The 12,800-nt window shown below is 51.0% G+C and overlaps 1 long non-coding RNA gene across 4 annotated transcripts in view; it reads left to right on the top strand.

Annotated features, from left to right (window-relative positions):
* The first annotated feature begins 305 nt into the window (after positions 1–305).
* The window catches only part of LOC102167199 (uncharacterized), a 53,821-nt gene continuing 41,326 nt past the window's right edge, over positions 306–12,800 (top strand). For 2 of the 4 annotated variants that reach the window (XR_014820381.1, XR_001299725.3), the window contains exon 1: positions 306–429. This is a non-coding gene — a long non-coding RNA (uncharacterized LOC102167199). Of the gene's footprint in view, positions 430–7,110; positions 7,268–12,800 lie in introns of those variants that run through there. The other 2 variants (XR_014820380.1, XR_014820379.1) reach the window with 1 other exon arrangement.

The following is a 12,800-nucleotide window of genomic DNA, read 5'->3' on the forward strand; positions in this document are numbered from 1 at the left end:
CACGCCTCTGTCTGAATGTCAGGGCTTAAGTGTTGGGTCTAGAGTTATGCGGGCTTGTCTGTTCGCAGTGTCTGCTCTGAGCATGGTGACCTGGCCTCCCAGGGGTCAGTGCCCTGGGAGGGCCCGAGTCCTACCCCTGCAGTGGTCGCCTTCCCTTGGGGTTGGTGCAGACCCCTCACCTGGGCTACCTCACAATGACTCCCATTCAGCAGCACACGCAGGGCGAGGAGGGGGCAGGTTTCCCTGGTGAACTGATTGCTGGGCTCGTGGATCTCCATTTAAGGCCAAAGGGCAGCAGGTGAGGCGGCCTTTAGAGTCTCCTTCCCACTTGGCCGAGCCCAGACCTGCGTCTTCGCTTTCAGCTCTGCCGTCCTGTGAGTTTTCTCATCACCTCAGTGAGACGAAAGGGCTGAGCCTGCCAGAGTCAAGGTAATGTGTTCAACTTTATCATGGAAGCTTTAAAAGCAGTGACGATAACCCAGAATCAAGTGAGAAGAGGAGGGGACTGACTCCTCTGGGACAAGTGTTGGGGGAGGAGATGGACCCCGCATTTCTTTCTACGGTCCTAGCAGCTCCCAGGGACCCAGCTCACAACGGGGGCCCACCCAGCACAGCCCTGGTATCAACCAAGGGGATGTGAGCCGAGGCACAGGGTTTGGGGAGGTGGGGTCACTCTGAGGGTGGATGTGGTACCCAGGTAGGGAGGCTGGGGAGTTGGGGTGGAAGTCTCACTCCCCCCACCCCACCCCCCACAGTCCTGGCTCTGTGGTCCATGAGTTGTGGACTCCAGGCCCCCATCTGAGCGGATTCCTGCAGTGTTTGCTGAGGGGTCAGTTTGGAAGAGCTGACCTTCAGTGTGAAGCTCAGGCTGTTTGCATCTCAAGACCCTGCATTTAGGGACGGCATATGAGGGACAGTGTGTTTGGGGCTCAGATGAACCATGACCTGACTGGCCTTGTGGGTCTCTCTGGTCCCATCTCTTGGACTGAGCCTCATCTGCGTCATCGCTGTCCCCACTGGTGCTCTGGGGACTCTGGCGTCCCTGTTCCCCTCATCCTGCAGGTTGGGGAGAGGTTGCTTGCTGGGTGGTCTCTGCTCCTGTGGCAGGAAGGACCCTGCAGGGGGGACCACGGAGTGTGGGCTCTGATCCCAAGAGCATGGGGCCCACATAGCACACAGCATCAGGGCTATGACAAGTGTGTGGGCTGTCTCATCACACAGAGTGTTCCCAAGACTCCACGAAGGTGGCGTGATGGGAGGCCTGGGACCCCAGAGGCCATGTTCCTGTCCGGAAGCTCAGGCAGCACATCCACCCTGGACTCCAGATTCACCCCGCGTCTCTGCCATCTCCCTCTGTCATGTCTTGAACCCAGGAAAACAACGTGAACTGATCATTTTCCACAATATAGGCCTGGTCATGTCAGAATCAGGGCCTCTAATTTAGGCGTCCTGGAATAGGAGCTGTTTTGGGGCCTAAAGAGGGAACAGCTAATGAGTTAAAATATTTTCAGGTGAAATTAATATTCAATGATTAGATTACTGGAATAGGAGCTGTTTTTAGGCCTAAAGACGGAACAGCTAATGACTGCAAAACATTTTCAGGTGAAATTAATATTCAATGATTAGATTACTGGAATAGGAGCTGTTTTAGGCCTAAAGAGGGAACAGCTAATGACTGCAAAACATTTTCAGGTAAAATTAATATTCAATGATGAGATTACTGGAATAGGAGCTGTTTTAGGCCTAAAGAGGGAACAGCTAATGACTGCAAAACATTTTCAGGTGAAATTAATATTCAATGATTCTATTACTCAGCTGTTGACTTCTATTAGTCATAATTCTCCTGGTTTTAGATCTGCTGTAGAGGTTTAAATCTTCCCCATCTGTGTATTTGTAGCTTCAGGGTCATTGATGACCTGTGGTTTTTAGGGAGGAGTGACTGATTTCATGTATCATGTAGAGGACTGGCAATGCGGATGGGAAGTTAAGATTAGAACAGTGGGAGTTCCCGCTGTGGCGAAACGGGATCAGCAGCGTCTCTGGAGCAATGGGAAGCGGTTTCCATCCCCAGCCCAGCACAGTGGGTTAAGAACCCAGCATTGCCACAGCTGCAGCATAGGCTGCATCTGCAGCTCAGATCTGATCCCTTGCCTGGGAACTCCATGTGCTGCAGTGTGGCCAGAAGAAGAAAAAAAAATGGATTCCAGATCATGATGTAGGCCATGGAAGGTGTCATGAATTCCCTCTCGCTGTAACGGGAAGCCATTAAGGCATTTAAGAGCCAGAGTCACATGATTAGATTGACTTGAGGGGCAGACATAGGCACAATCGTGATGTATCTGTGAAATGTAAGAATTCCGCCCTGACCTGAATAGAAGACGGCCACTAGAAAATCAGGAAAAATGGGGTCATGGTAGATAATGCCACCCAGAAATGGGTTTAGACTTTACGTAATTTTTTTTTAAAGTTTAGAACAGCAGCTGGTAAATGGTTCAGATTTTCCTACGTATGCATCTAGTGTATGTGTATGAATCAGTTTCGTTGTCAATATTAGTAAAATAATATAAAAGACAAGAGAACTTATCTAACAATGGATATTTGCTGGGGATTTGACCAAACCCACCAACAACCTACCTCTGAGACTGGATAGGCAAGCAGCCTTGGAGCTGCACAGGGTCCGGAAGGTACTCTGGTGCCGTCTCGTGCACATCTGCTCTGACAGCAACTCTCAGGATTTCCTCCTCTCTCTGCATTGCCCTTGGGCAATATGCCCGTTGGTTTTCCTTCCCCCTCTTTCTTTAAATACCGAGAAGTGCTCCACTAAGTAAGCTGTCTCGCTGAATGTCTTCCAAGACACTGAGGCCAACCTACACCAGAACAATCCATTCACAACCTCAGCTCCAACCCATCATGTCATGACAGCCTTATTCAATTTTTCATGTATTTGTGCACTTATGTTTCTATGAATGTAACTGTGTATGGATGTAATTATTGATTTTCTTGACCTTGGGAACATTATCCATTCATGCCTACCTATCTTTCTTTGTTTCTTCCTTCTTTTCTTTCTCTCTTTCTTGACCCCAGCTGAAGCATAAGTGTGTTGTCTGCCCATCGACATATTTCAAGGAAGAGAAGTTATCAATCCCACCGCAGGGACAAAGGCAGATCTTTACCCAGGGAGCCAGGAGGGATCTCTGGGAGAGCTTTTCTTTATATCAATCTACCTGCCTTAATTCCCCAGACCTTGCTTTTGATCAGGTCTTCCTACCAGGTGTATAGAGAGAAAAAATGAGGCTCACATGAAAAGAAAGGAACAGAGTTTCAGGAGACCTCTTGAGAGAAAAGGCACAAGATTTAGAGCAGCTGCTCACCAATCCACCCTCCACTCACCTCCCGCAGGCACTTGATCCAGATCACAAACCCCCGCTCAGCCTGGGGTTTCAAAATTGCCAGCTCCGACTTCACAAGCCATGGTATCCTAGTCCAGACTCCTGCCTCTTGAGAAACAACAGGCTGTCTGATCCCATTGAACCTGCCAAGCTTTCTTACCGCTGTGACACCCAGCCAGGCTGCAAATCCACATCCAATGCTGAAAGGGCACCTGTGTCCCCTGCCTGACAGGAGGCATCTTGGCCCAGAGAGTCCCAGGTGCCCTGAAGACAACCCTAAATCTTTTTTTCACTCAAGAGACCTAGTGAAACTTCCCCCTTGCCTTTCCACAGAAGCCTCTGTTTCACTACCACACCAGGCTATGGAGGCCTGACCAAACCCAGGTCTGATGAATTAGGCAAAGTATATTGATATCCAGAAAGTTCTCACGGAGTTCCCTCATGGCTGCCTGGTTAAGAGCTTGTCTCTGTCACTGCTGGGGCTGTGATAGACTGCTTGCTGGGGCTTCAGCCAAATGCATCATTCACCCCTTCTCTGAGCCTGGAGCCTGCAGCCTTGGAGCTGCCCATGGGTCCAGGAGGTACTCTGGCACCATCTTGTGGACATGGGCCCTAACAGCACCTCTCAGGCCTGCCTTCCACCTGTTGCCTCATCTCTCCTGGGGGCTGCACTGGCCTTGGGCAAGCCTGAGGCTTTGACTTTATATTTCCTTTCCATCTAAGTGCCATGAAGTCCCCTAAGATGTGGGGTATTTCTCTCTCAAAAAAATTCGGAGCACTCAGCCATACTTAACCAAGGCTGTTATGTAAATTCCCTCTGCCGCCCAACCCATTGTGCCATGGGAGCCTTATGTCTTTCTTCAGATATTAATTACCAGTAATAATTATCTCTGGTGTATGAATTCAATGATTTATTGACATCTTTATTTACTTACTTTTTTTTTTTTGGATCCCCTTGGGGAATGACGACATTGTCTGGCCCAGATTTGAAACCATACCACAGCTGTTACAACTCCAGCCTTGTACTTAAAATCCTCTGCCTCCCCAAGCATAACATCAGGAGAGCCTTTTTTTGTCTTTTTGCCATTTCTTGGGCCGCTCCCATGGCATATGGCAATTCCCAGGCTAGGGGTCTAATTGGAACTGTAGCCACTGCTGTGCCACGAGCCACAGCAATGTGGGATCCAAGCCGCCTCTGCAACCTACACCACAGCTCACAATAATGCCAGATCCTTAACCCAGTGAGCGAGGCCAGGGATCAAACCCGCAGCCTCATGGTTCCTAGTCGGATTTGTTAACCACTGAGCCATGATGGGAACTCCCAGGAGAGCCTTTTGTATTGATTTATCTATCAATTCACTTGGCTGCTCTGTAGGATTGTATATATGTAGTTATCGACTTCTTGATCAACTGCTCTCTTTCTTTTGACTTTTTACTTTTATTTATTCATTTATTGAGGTGCCAACTGTGACACTGGGGACTTGTCTGGCCAGGTTGTGATCTCCAAATGCAGCTCTTATCACAGCCCCAGCAGTGACAGAGACAAGCTCATAACCAGGCAGCCATGAGGGAACTCCATGAGAGCTTTCTCGATATCAATAAACTTTGCCTAATTCATCAGACCTGGGTTTGGTCAGGCCTCCATAGCCTGGTGTGGTAGTGAAACAGAGGCTTCTGTGGAAAGGCAAGGGGGAAGTTTCACTAGGTCTCTTGAATGAAAAAAAGCATAAGGATTAGCACAGCCACCAGCCAAAATACCACCGAATTCCACCATCCATTCATCAGCACCAGCCTATATCCTGATACCTAAACCCGCGACAATCGGGGGCTTGACAATTCCCAGCACGTGAATCAAAACAGAGAGTGTGTGGGTCCCAGCTCCTGCCTCTGGAAGAACAGAAGGCAATCTGAAACCCAGTGAAACCCTCAAGCATTCTAAATGCTCTGCCAACTGACCAGGCTGCAAATCCACATCCAGTGCTGAAGAGACACCTGTTTCCTCTGCCTGACATGAGGCATCTTGGAGCAGAGTCACCAGAGCCTGGAAAGCCATGCCAAACCTCTGACTGCTGGCTGGAGGTTCTACCAAAACCACCATCAACCTCACCTCTGAGCCTGCACTCACAGCCTTGAAGCTGCACAGGGGTCCAGAAGGTACTATGGCTCTGTCTTGGGGACATCTGCTCTAACAGCAACTCTCAGGCTTTCCTCCTCTCTGGCTCAGCAGCCCCCGGGGCTGTATTGGCCTTGGGCAATATGCAGGTCAGCTTCCTTCCCCCTCTTTATTACTGAGAAGCGCCTGCCAATATGGGCTATATCTCTCTCAAAGTCTTTCAGAGCAGTGAGCCCAACTTAACTCCAATCCTAACCCTAACCCTCTAATCCTAACCCCAAACCCTAAGCCTCTAACCCTAACCTCTCACCCCAAGCCAAACCCTAACACCGAACCTGATCCCAAAGCCCAACCAGAACCCAAACCCTGACCCCTAACCCCAACCCTAAACCCTGACCCTAACCCATCAGGTGCCTATGGTTGTGGGAAATGGGCCTTGCTCCTCAGGTTCTGTACAAAGAGCATGTGGAGTCCTGAGGGTCAAGGTAGACGTGGGGCTGCAGCTCTAGCTCATTTTCTAATTTTATCTGGCTCACGAGTGGGAGACTATTTCAAGAAGATTCTCTCCTCATGAGAGAAATCCTGTAAGAAGGGAGAAGAGGGGAGGTGGGTGGAAACAGGGGCCGGGTACCCTGGTGCATTGGAAGCCTCTGGAAGACCCACTGGAGGGAGGCTGCACGGAGAAACGTCCAGGGGCACAGACCTGCCCAGGAGCTGCTGTTAGTTCAGACACTGCTCTAAGGTGCTCAGGGTCCGCTCTAACAAAGGGGGCTGGGGGAGGGGTCTGCAGTGAGGTCTCTGTATGTGGTTCCTGTGTGCTGGTCGCTGTCAGGGTGCCCGCCCAGGTGAGCTCCATATCCTGGGCAAGGCCTGCCCTCGTGAGCCCCAGGGGCTTCTGGGTTATTGCTCAGGTGAGCTCCATATCCTGGGCAAGGCCTGCCCTCGTGAGCCCCAGGGGCTTCTGGGTTATTGCTCAGGTGAGCTCCATATCCTGGGCAAGGCCTGCCCTTGTGAGCCCCAGGGGCTTCTGGGTTATTGCTCAGGTGAGCTCCATATCCTGGGCAAGGCCTGCCCTTGTGAGCCCCAGGGGCTTCTGGGTTATTGCTCAGGTGAGCTCCATATCCTGGGCAAGGCCTGCCCTTGTGAGCCCCAGGGGCTTCTGGGTTATTGCTCAGGTGAGCTCCATATCCTGGACAAGGCCTGCCCTTTTGAGCCCGGGGTGATGATGGGTTATTGCTCAGGTGAGCTCCATATCCTGGGAGGAGCCTGCCCTCGTGAGCTCCAGGGGCTTCTGGGTTATTGCTCTGGTGAGCTCCATTATCCTGGGCAAGGCCTGCCCTTGTGAGCCCCGGGTGATGATGGGTGATTGCCCAGGTGAGCTCCATATCCAAGGCATGACCTGCCCTCGTGAGCCCCAGGGGCTGCTGGGTTATTGCTCAGGTGAGCTCCATTATCCTGGGCAAGGCCTGCCCTTGTGAGCCCCGGGTGATGATGGGTGATTGCCCAGGTGAGCTCCATATACAAGGCATGACCTGCCCTCGTGAGCCCCAGGGGCTGCTGGGTTATTGCCAAGGTGAGCTGCATAACCCGGGCAGGGCCTGCCCTCGTGAGCCCTGGGAACTGGAAGGGGCTTGTGAACAAGCATCCTTTGCAGTTGGTACAGAGTTGTTTAGTGTGATTCCTGGGGGCATTGCTGGAATGAAATGAGAACCAGAAAGTGCTGCACGTCCTTGGACCCCCACCCAGACTCATCCAGAGTGACAAGGTCAGTAGGTGGGTGCTGGCCACTGTGCCACATGAGGGAGGCCCCATCAGTACCTCTTGCTTTTTTCACCTGATGACATGGAGGCTTCCTTAGGACAGAGTGGACAGCCCACCCCAGGCGGGAGCTCCTGGTAACCCTCAGGGGACATGGGAGGGAGAGGCCAGGAGGGAGGGGAGAGGGTGCCCAGGCAGAGCCATGGGCTGGGAGACCAAGGGGGGTCTTTCTGGGTCTGAGCTGGGAGTGGACGGGCAGGTGGTGAGTGCGATCTTCTCACATGAGCCTAAAACCACTTCAGGGGGAAATGCCTGCTGCGTGACCCCAACACAGGATTGTAAGGCAAAGTCCATCAAAGAAAGGATTTGAAGGATGAACCCCACTGAAGGGAAGGCTCACAAAATGAATCCTCCTAAGCGGAGGCCTGTGAGCTGGTCCCCTCAGAGGAGGGCCATGGAAACTGCCATGGCAGGTAATCCCCCTGAGGGGGCAGCGGGTGCGCTGCTGCTGGTCACTGTGCACAGCACAGGCCTGGCCCTGCGGACATCAGGGCCCTGTCATCTAGGTGTCCTCGGGTAGCCTCTGTTTTTGGGCGTACAGGGGGAGCAGCTCAGGAGGGTAAAACATTTTCAGAGGATATATTTGATGACTGCGGTCCTTGGTTGTTGATTTCTTTCAGTCATAATCCTCCTGGTTTTAGATCTGATGTGGGTATCATAGAGGAGTCAAAATTTAAGTTTTCACCATCTGTATTTGTGGCTTCAGTATCATTGATGACAGTGTAATGGCTAGGGAAGAATTATTGATTTATGTGTCATGTAAAGAATGCAATGATGATAGGACAGTTAAGATTATAATGGCGGCTTAGCAAATGGTTCAAGTTGCCCTACCTGTGCATCTAGTGTATGTATTTGGGTCATTTTAGTTGTCAGCAGGATGGATGATCTGGCGGGGACCTGGGATAGTGGAATTGGGCCACTTCTGCTCCTCCCTTGTGGGAGCCTGGGCTGACTTCTGAGTCCTGACCACGGCCAGAGAAATTGGTAATGTTTTTGTTTTGCATGTTGAAATGCTTAATGACAAGCATTTTGTGCAGTTCGTTGATGCAGGTGAAATGTGGAGCCTTATGTTGATTTATTCTCCAAGAAACGGACATCCCACTCCCACCAAGGGGCAAATCCCTGTCCAGAGGTGAAAGACCCCACCTGTGTGACATGTGACCCACAGAAGAGCAGCCCCAAACTACTTTAAAACTGAGTTGTCCACATGGTAGATTTAGCCCTCTCCGTGCCCTGTCTACACTGTGCGTTTTTAGACATGACCAAGTTCAGCCCACACTAGGATGTGGGGTCCTGGGTAGAGACCCAGCTTCAGTCCTGAGAGCTTTGAGGGGGACATGGGGTCGTGGGTAGAGACCCAGACTGGCCGCAGTCCTGGGAAGGTCTGTGCCTCTGTCCAAATGTCTGTGCTTAGATGTCAGATCTGGAGCTGAGCTGGACTTGTCTGGTCACAGCCTCTGCTCTAAGGCTGGTTCTCTACCTTGCCTGGGGGTCATAGCTACGGGGGCAGGGGGAGCCTAGTCCTTACCCCTGGAGGTTCACCTTCCCTGGGGCTGGTGGAGGCGCCTCAGGTGAGCTCCCTCATAATTAAACCAATTCACCGGGGAACTCCTGCTGTGGCGCAGTGGGTTCATGATCTGACTGCAGGGAGTTCCCATTGTGGCTCAGTGGAAATGAACCTGATTAGTATCCATGAGGATGCAGGTTCAATCCCTGGCCCCACTCAGGGGGTTAAGGATCCAGCACTGGCCTGAGCTGTGGTGTATGTTACTGATGTGGCTTGGATTTGGCATTGCTGCGGCTGTGGCATAGGCTGGCAGCCATAGCACCAATCGATCCCTAGCCTAGGAACTTCCATATGCTGCATGTGTGGCCCTCAAAAAAAAAAGAGTATGCAACAGCTCTGGTCTCTGTGGTGGTGCAGGTTCAATCCCCAGCCTGGCACAGTGGATTAAAGGATCTGGCATTGCTGCAGCTGCAACATAAGCCTAAGCTGCAGCTTGTATTCAATCACTGGCCCGGGAACTTCCATATACTGTGGGTGCAGCCATTAAAAAAAATAAACAGGATTCACAGGGTGAGGAGGGAGGCGGGTTTGCCTGGTGAGTTGATTGCTGGGCACGTGGGTCTGGGTGTAAGGCCAACTAGCAGCAGGGGAAGTTGCCTCTGAGGTCTCCTTCTAGTTGCTTATCCTTGCTCAGCAGCACCCAGTCCTGCACCTCCTGTGTCAGTCTTGCCTTCCAGGGAGTTGTCTCAGCACTTCAGCAAGACAAAGAAATGGCTGAGCCTGCTAGAACCAAGGTATTGTGCTCAACTTTAGCATAAATGGCTAAAAGCAATTAAAATAGCCCAGAACCAAGGGGAAAAGAGGTGGAGACTGACTTCTCTGGGACAAACTGAAAAGAGGGGAGGAGGCAGACCCTACACTCCTTCTGCTGTCCTAGCAGGTCCCAGGACCTGACTCATTCCCATGTTGGGGGCCCACTCAGCACAGCCCTAGCGTCCTGGCCAAGGGGACCTGTGACCCCAGGTGCAGGGTCTGGAGAGGTGAGGTCACCCTGGTGCTGGGTCTGGGGATTGTGTGGGTCTCACCCCATCCGTGTGGGTCAGGCTCTGGTTCAGGGGAGACCCCATGTCTTCCTCCAGTGTTTCTTGTCCTCCCTGAAGTTTCAAATATCTGAATTGAGGGTGTTGCTCTGAGGAACCTGTGGTCCCCTTTCTTCTCTTTCTCTTGCCATATCAAATGAGGACAAGCACCTTGAGTGGTTGTGGCTCAAATTTCGGCTGAGTGACAACCCTTGGTGTTATCCTGCTGATATCATAGTCTATCACATGTCCAACCCATTTGTGTCACTGCTGCCTGGGTTCCCCTGGATGGAGCTCCAGGAGCACGGACTAGCCCCCCTGCTAATATCATAGTCTATCACATGTCCAACCCATTCGTGTCACTGCTGCCTGGGTTCCCCTGGACGGAGCTCCAGGAGCACGGACAAGACCCCCTGCTAATATCATAGTCTATCACATGTCCAACCCATTCGTGTCACTGCTGCCTGGGTTCCCCCGGACAGAGCTCCAGGAGCACGGACTAGCCCCCCTGCTAATATCATAGTCTATCACATGTCCAACCCATTCGTGTCACTGCTGCCTGGGTTCCCCGGACGGAGCTCCAGGAGCACAGACTAGCCCCCTAAGAATGATCCCCATGTGCCACATGAAAGTACCATGAGGGCCTCCTTGGTGGGGGACAGTGCTTGGGCCTCCCATGTTTGTGATAAAGAGGATTCAAACTGGAATCTGAGTAAGACATCAGGGGTTTCTTTGTTTTGTTTTAGCTTTTAAGGGCCGCACCTGCAGCATATGGAGGTTCCCAGGCTAGGGGTGGAATCAGAGCTGCCGCAGCCAGCCTACATGACAGCCCCAGCAATGCCTGTTCATGAACCCACTGAGCGAGGCCTGGGATTGAACCTGCACTCTCATGGACACTAGTCACGTTCACAGCCACTGAGCCCTGACAGGAGCTCCCAAGGCATCATTTCTAAATCTAAGTGAACTGTAGCACACGTCACACCCTCATCACCATTTTAAGTTCACGTTTTTAAGGCATCAGGTACACTCACCTTTTTGTGGAGCCCTCACACTATCCATAGAATAGTTCAGCTTTTAAACCTGAGGTTCCACAACCATGAAAGTCTCACTCCCCACCCCCTCTGGCAGCCCCAACACCACGGGCCACTTCTGTCCACGAGTTGTCACCTTCAGGGCTCCCATTAGAACAGAATCCTCTGCTGTTTGCTGACAGGTCAACTGCTTGCCAGGTGGTCTCTCTCCTGAGGCAGGAAGGACCCTGCAGGGGGGACGCGCAGAGGATGGGGTGTGATACCAAGAGCATGGCGTTCACACAGGACACAGTGTCAGCGTCATGACACTTTCTCAGGCCACCTTGTCACCCACAGGGAATGTTCCCATTACCCAACTCAGAAGGGCATTGGGGGTGGCCTGGGGCCCCGGAGGCCCCGTTCCTTTCCTGGACTTCAGAAGGCATGTTCACCATGGGCTCTGGATTCACCCACCTCTCCGCTGTCACCCTCTGTCCCATCTTGAACATGAAAACGACTTCTACTGAGCACTGGCCACAACACTGGCCTGGTCGGTATCAGGGTCCTTTAACTTAGGCATCCTGTTATGGCAGCTCTTTTCAGGCCTGAGGAGGGAACAGTTCATGCATGTAAAGCATTTTCAGGGGAAATTAATATTTGATGACTGTCTATACTACTCAATTGCTGACTTCTGTTAGTCATAATACTTCTGGTTTTAGATCTGATGTGGGGGTTACAAAGGAGCAAAATTTATATCCTTACAATCTGTGTATTCATAGATTCAGTATCACTGATGACCTGTAGTTTTTATGTTTAGGGAAGGATTACTGATTTCATGTATCATGTACAGGACTTACAATGATAACAGGGCAATTAAGAGTAGAATGGTGGGAGTTCCTTCTGTGGGGCAACGGGATTGGTGGCATTTCTGCAGTGCAGGTTAGATCCCCTGCCCAGCATAGTGGTTAAAGGATCTGGTGTTTTCACAGCTGTGATGTAGGTTGCAGTTGTGGCCTACAGATTTGATCCCTGGCCCTGGAACTGCATATGCCGTGGGGAGGCTGAAAAAGAAAAAAATTTGAGGATGTTGGCTGGTAAATGATTCATATTATCTACTTGTGCATCTAATGTACATGTATGAATCCATTCAGTTGTCAATACTAGTGAAATAATATAGAAAACTAGAGAGGTTACCCAAAAATAATTACTTTTTGGCCCCACCAGTGGCATGTGGAAGTTCCTGGATCAGGGATAGAACCCACAACGCAGAAGCAACCCAAGCCACTGCAGCAGCAACGCCAGATCATTAGCCCACTCTGTCACAAGGGAACTCCCCAAAACGTCTACCAATGTGTGGTCATGAAAAATTTATTCCACGTTAGATGATGTTGCCTCTTGAGAGCCTGTGTGGAATGGATATGCAGGATTTTTGCCTATGATTTAGTTTTGACAAATTTATGCACTTTTTACACGAAATCACACTCGTGGAGAAAGACACAACAGTCATGGTGTTGGCTGACACCGTTGACAAGGATTCAATTCCTTCCTTCTTTCCATTGATTTATTTTAGGCCGCCCTCGCAGCATGTGGAAGTTCCTGGACAGGGTTGAATCTGCACCACAAGCCACAGCAGTGACAATGCCAGATTCTCAACCTCCTGAGCCCCAGAGGAACTCCCTCTTCGCTCCTTATTGTAAATGTACATAGGTGGGCTCTTCAAACCTCTGACGTGGAGAATGTAACCACTCTAGATTAGCAGTAGGAGTTTCCACTGAAGAAACTTCTCCCTGGGATGAAAATACCTCTCAAAGTATGGAGATAAGTACCCTTACTGCTGTTACTGAGTGAGTGAGCCTAGAGGGGAAGCATTTCATGTTGTGTATG

This window comes from Sus scrofa, chromosome 12 (genome assembly GCF_054392235.1).
Source record: "Sus scrofa isolate SSC_HxYL_T2T_F1_AM1 chromosome 12, Sscrofa_HxYL_maternal_Yorkshire_Landrace_v2.0, whole genome shotgun sequence".
Taxonomy (NCBI): Eukaryota; Metazoa; Chordata; class Mammalia; order Artiodactyla; family Suidae; genus Sus; species Sus scrofa.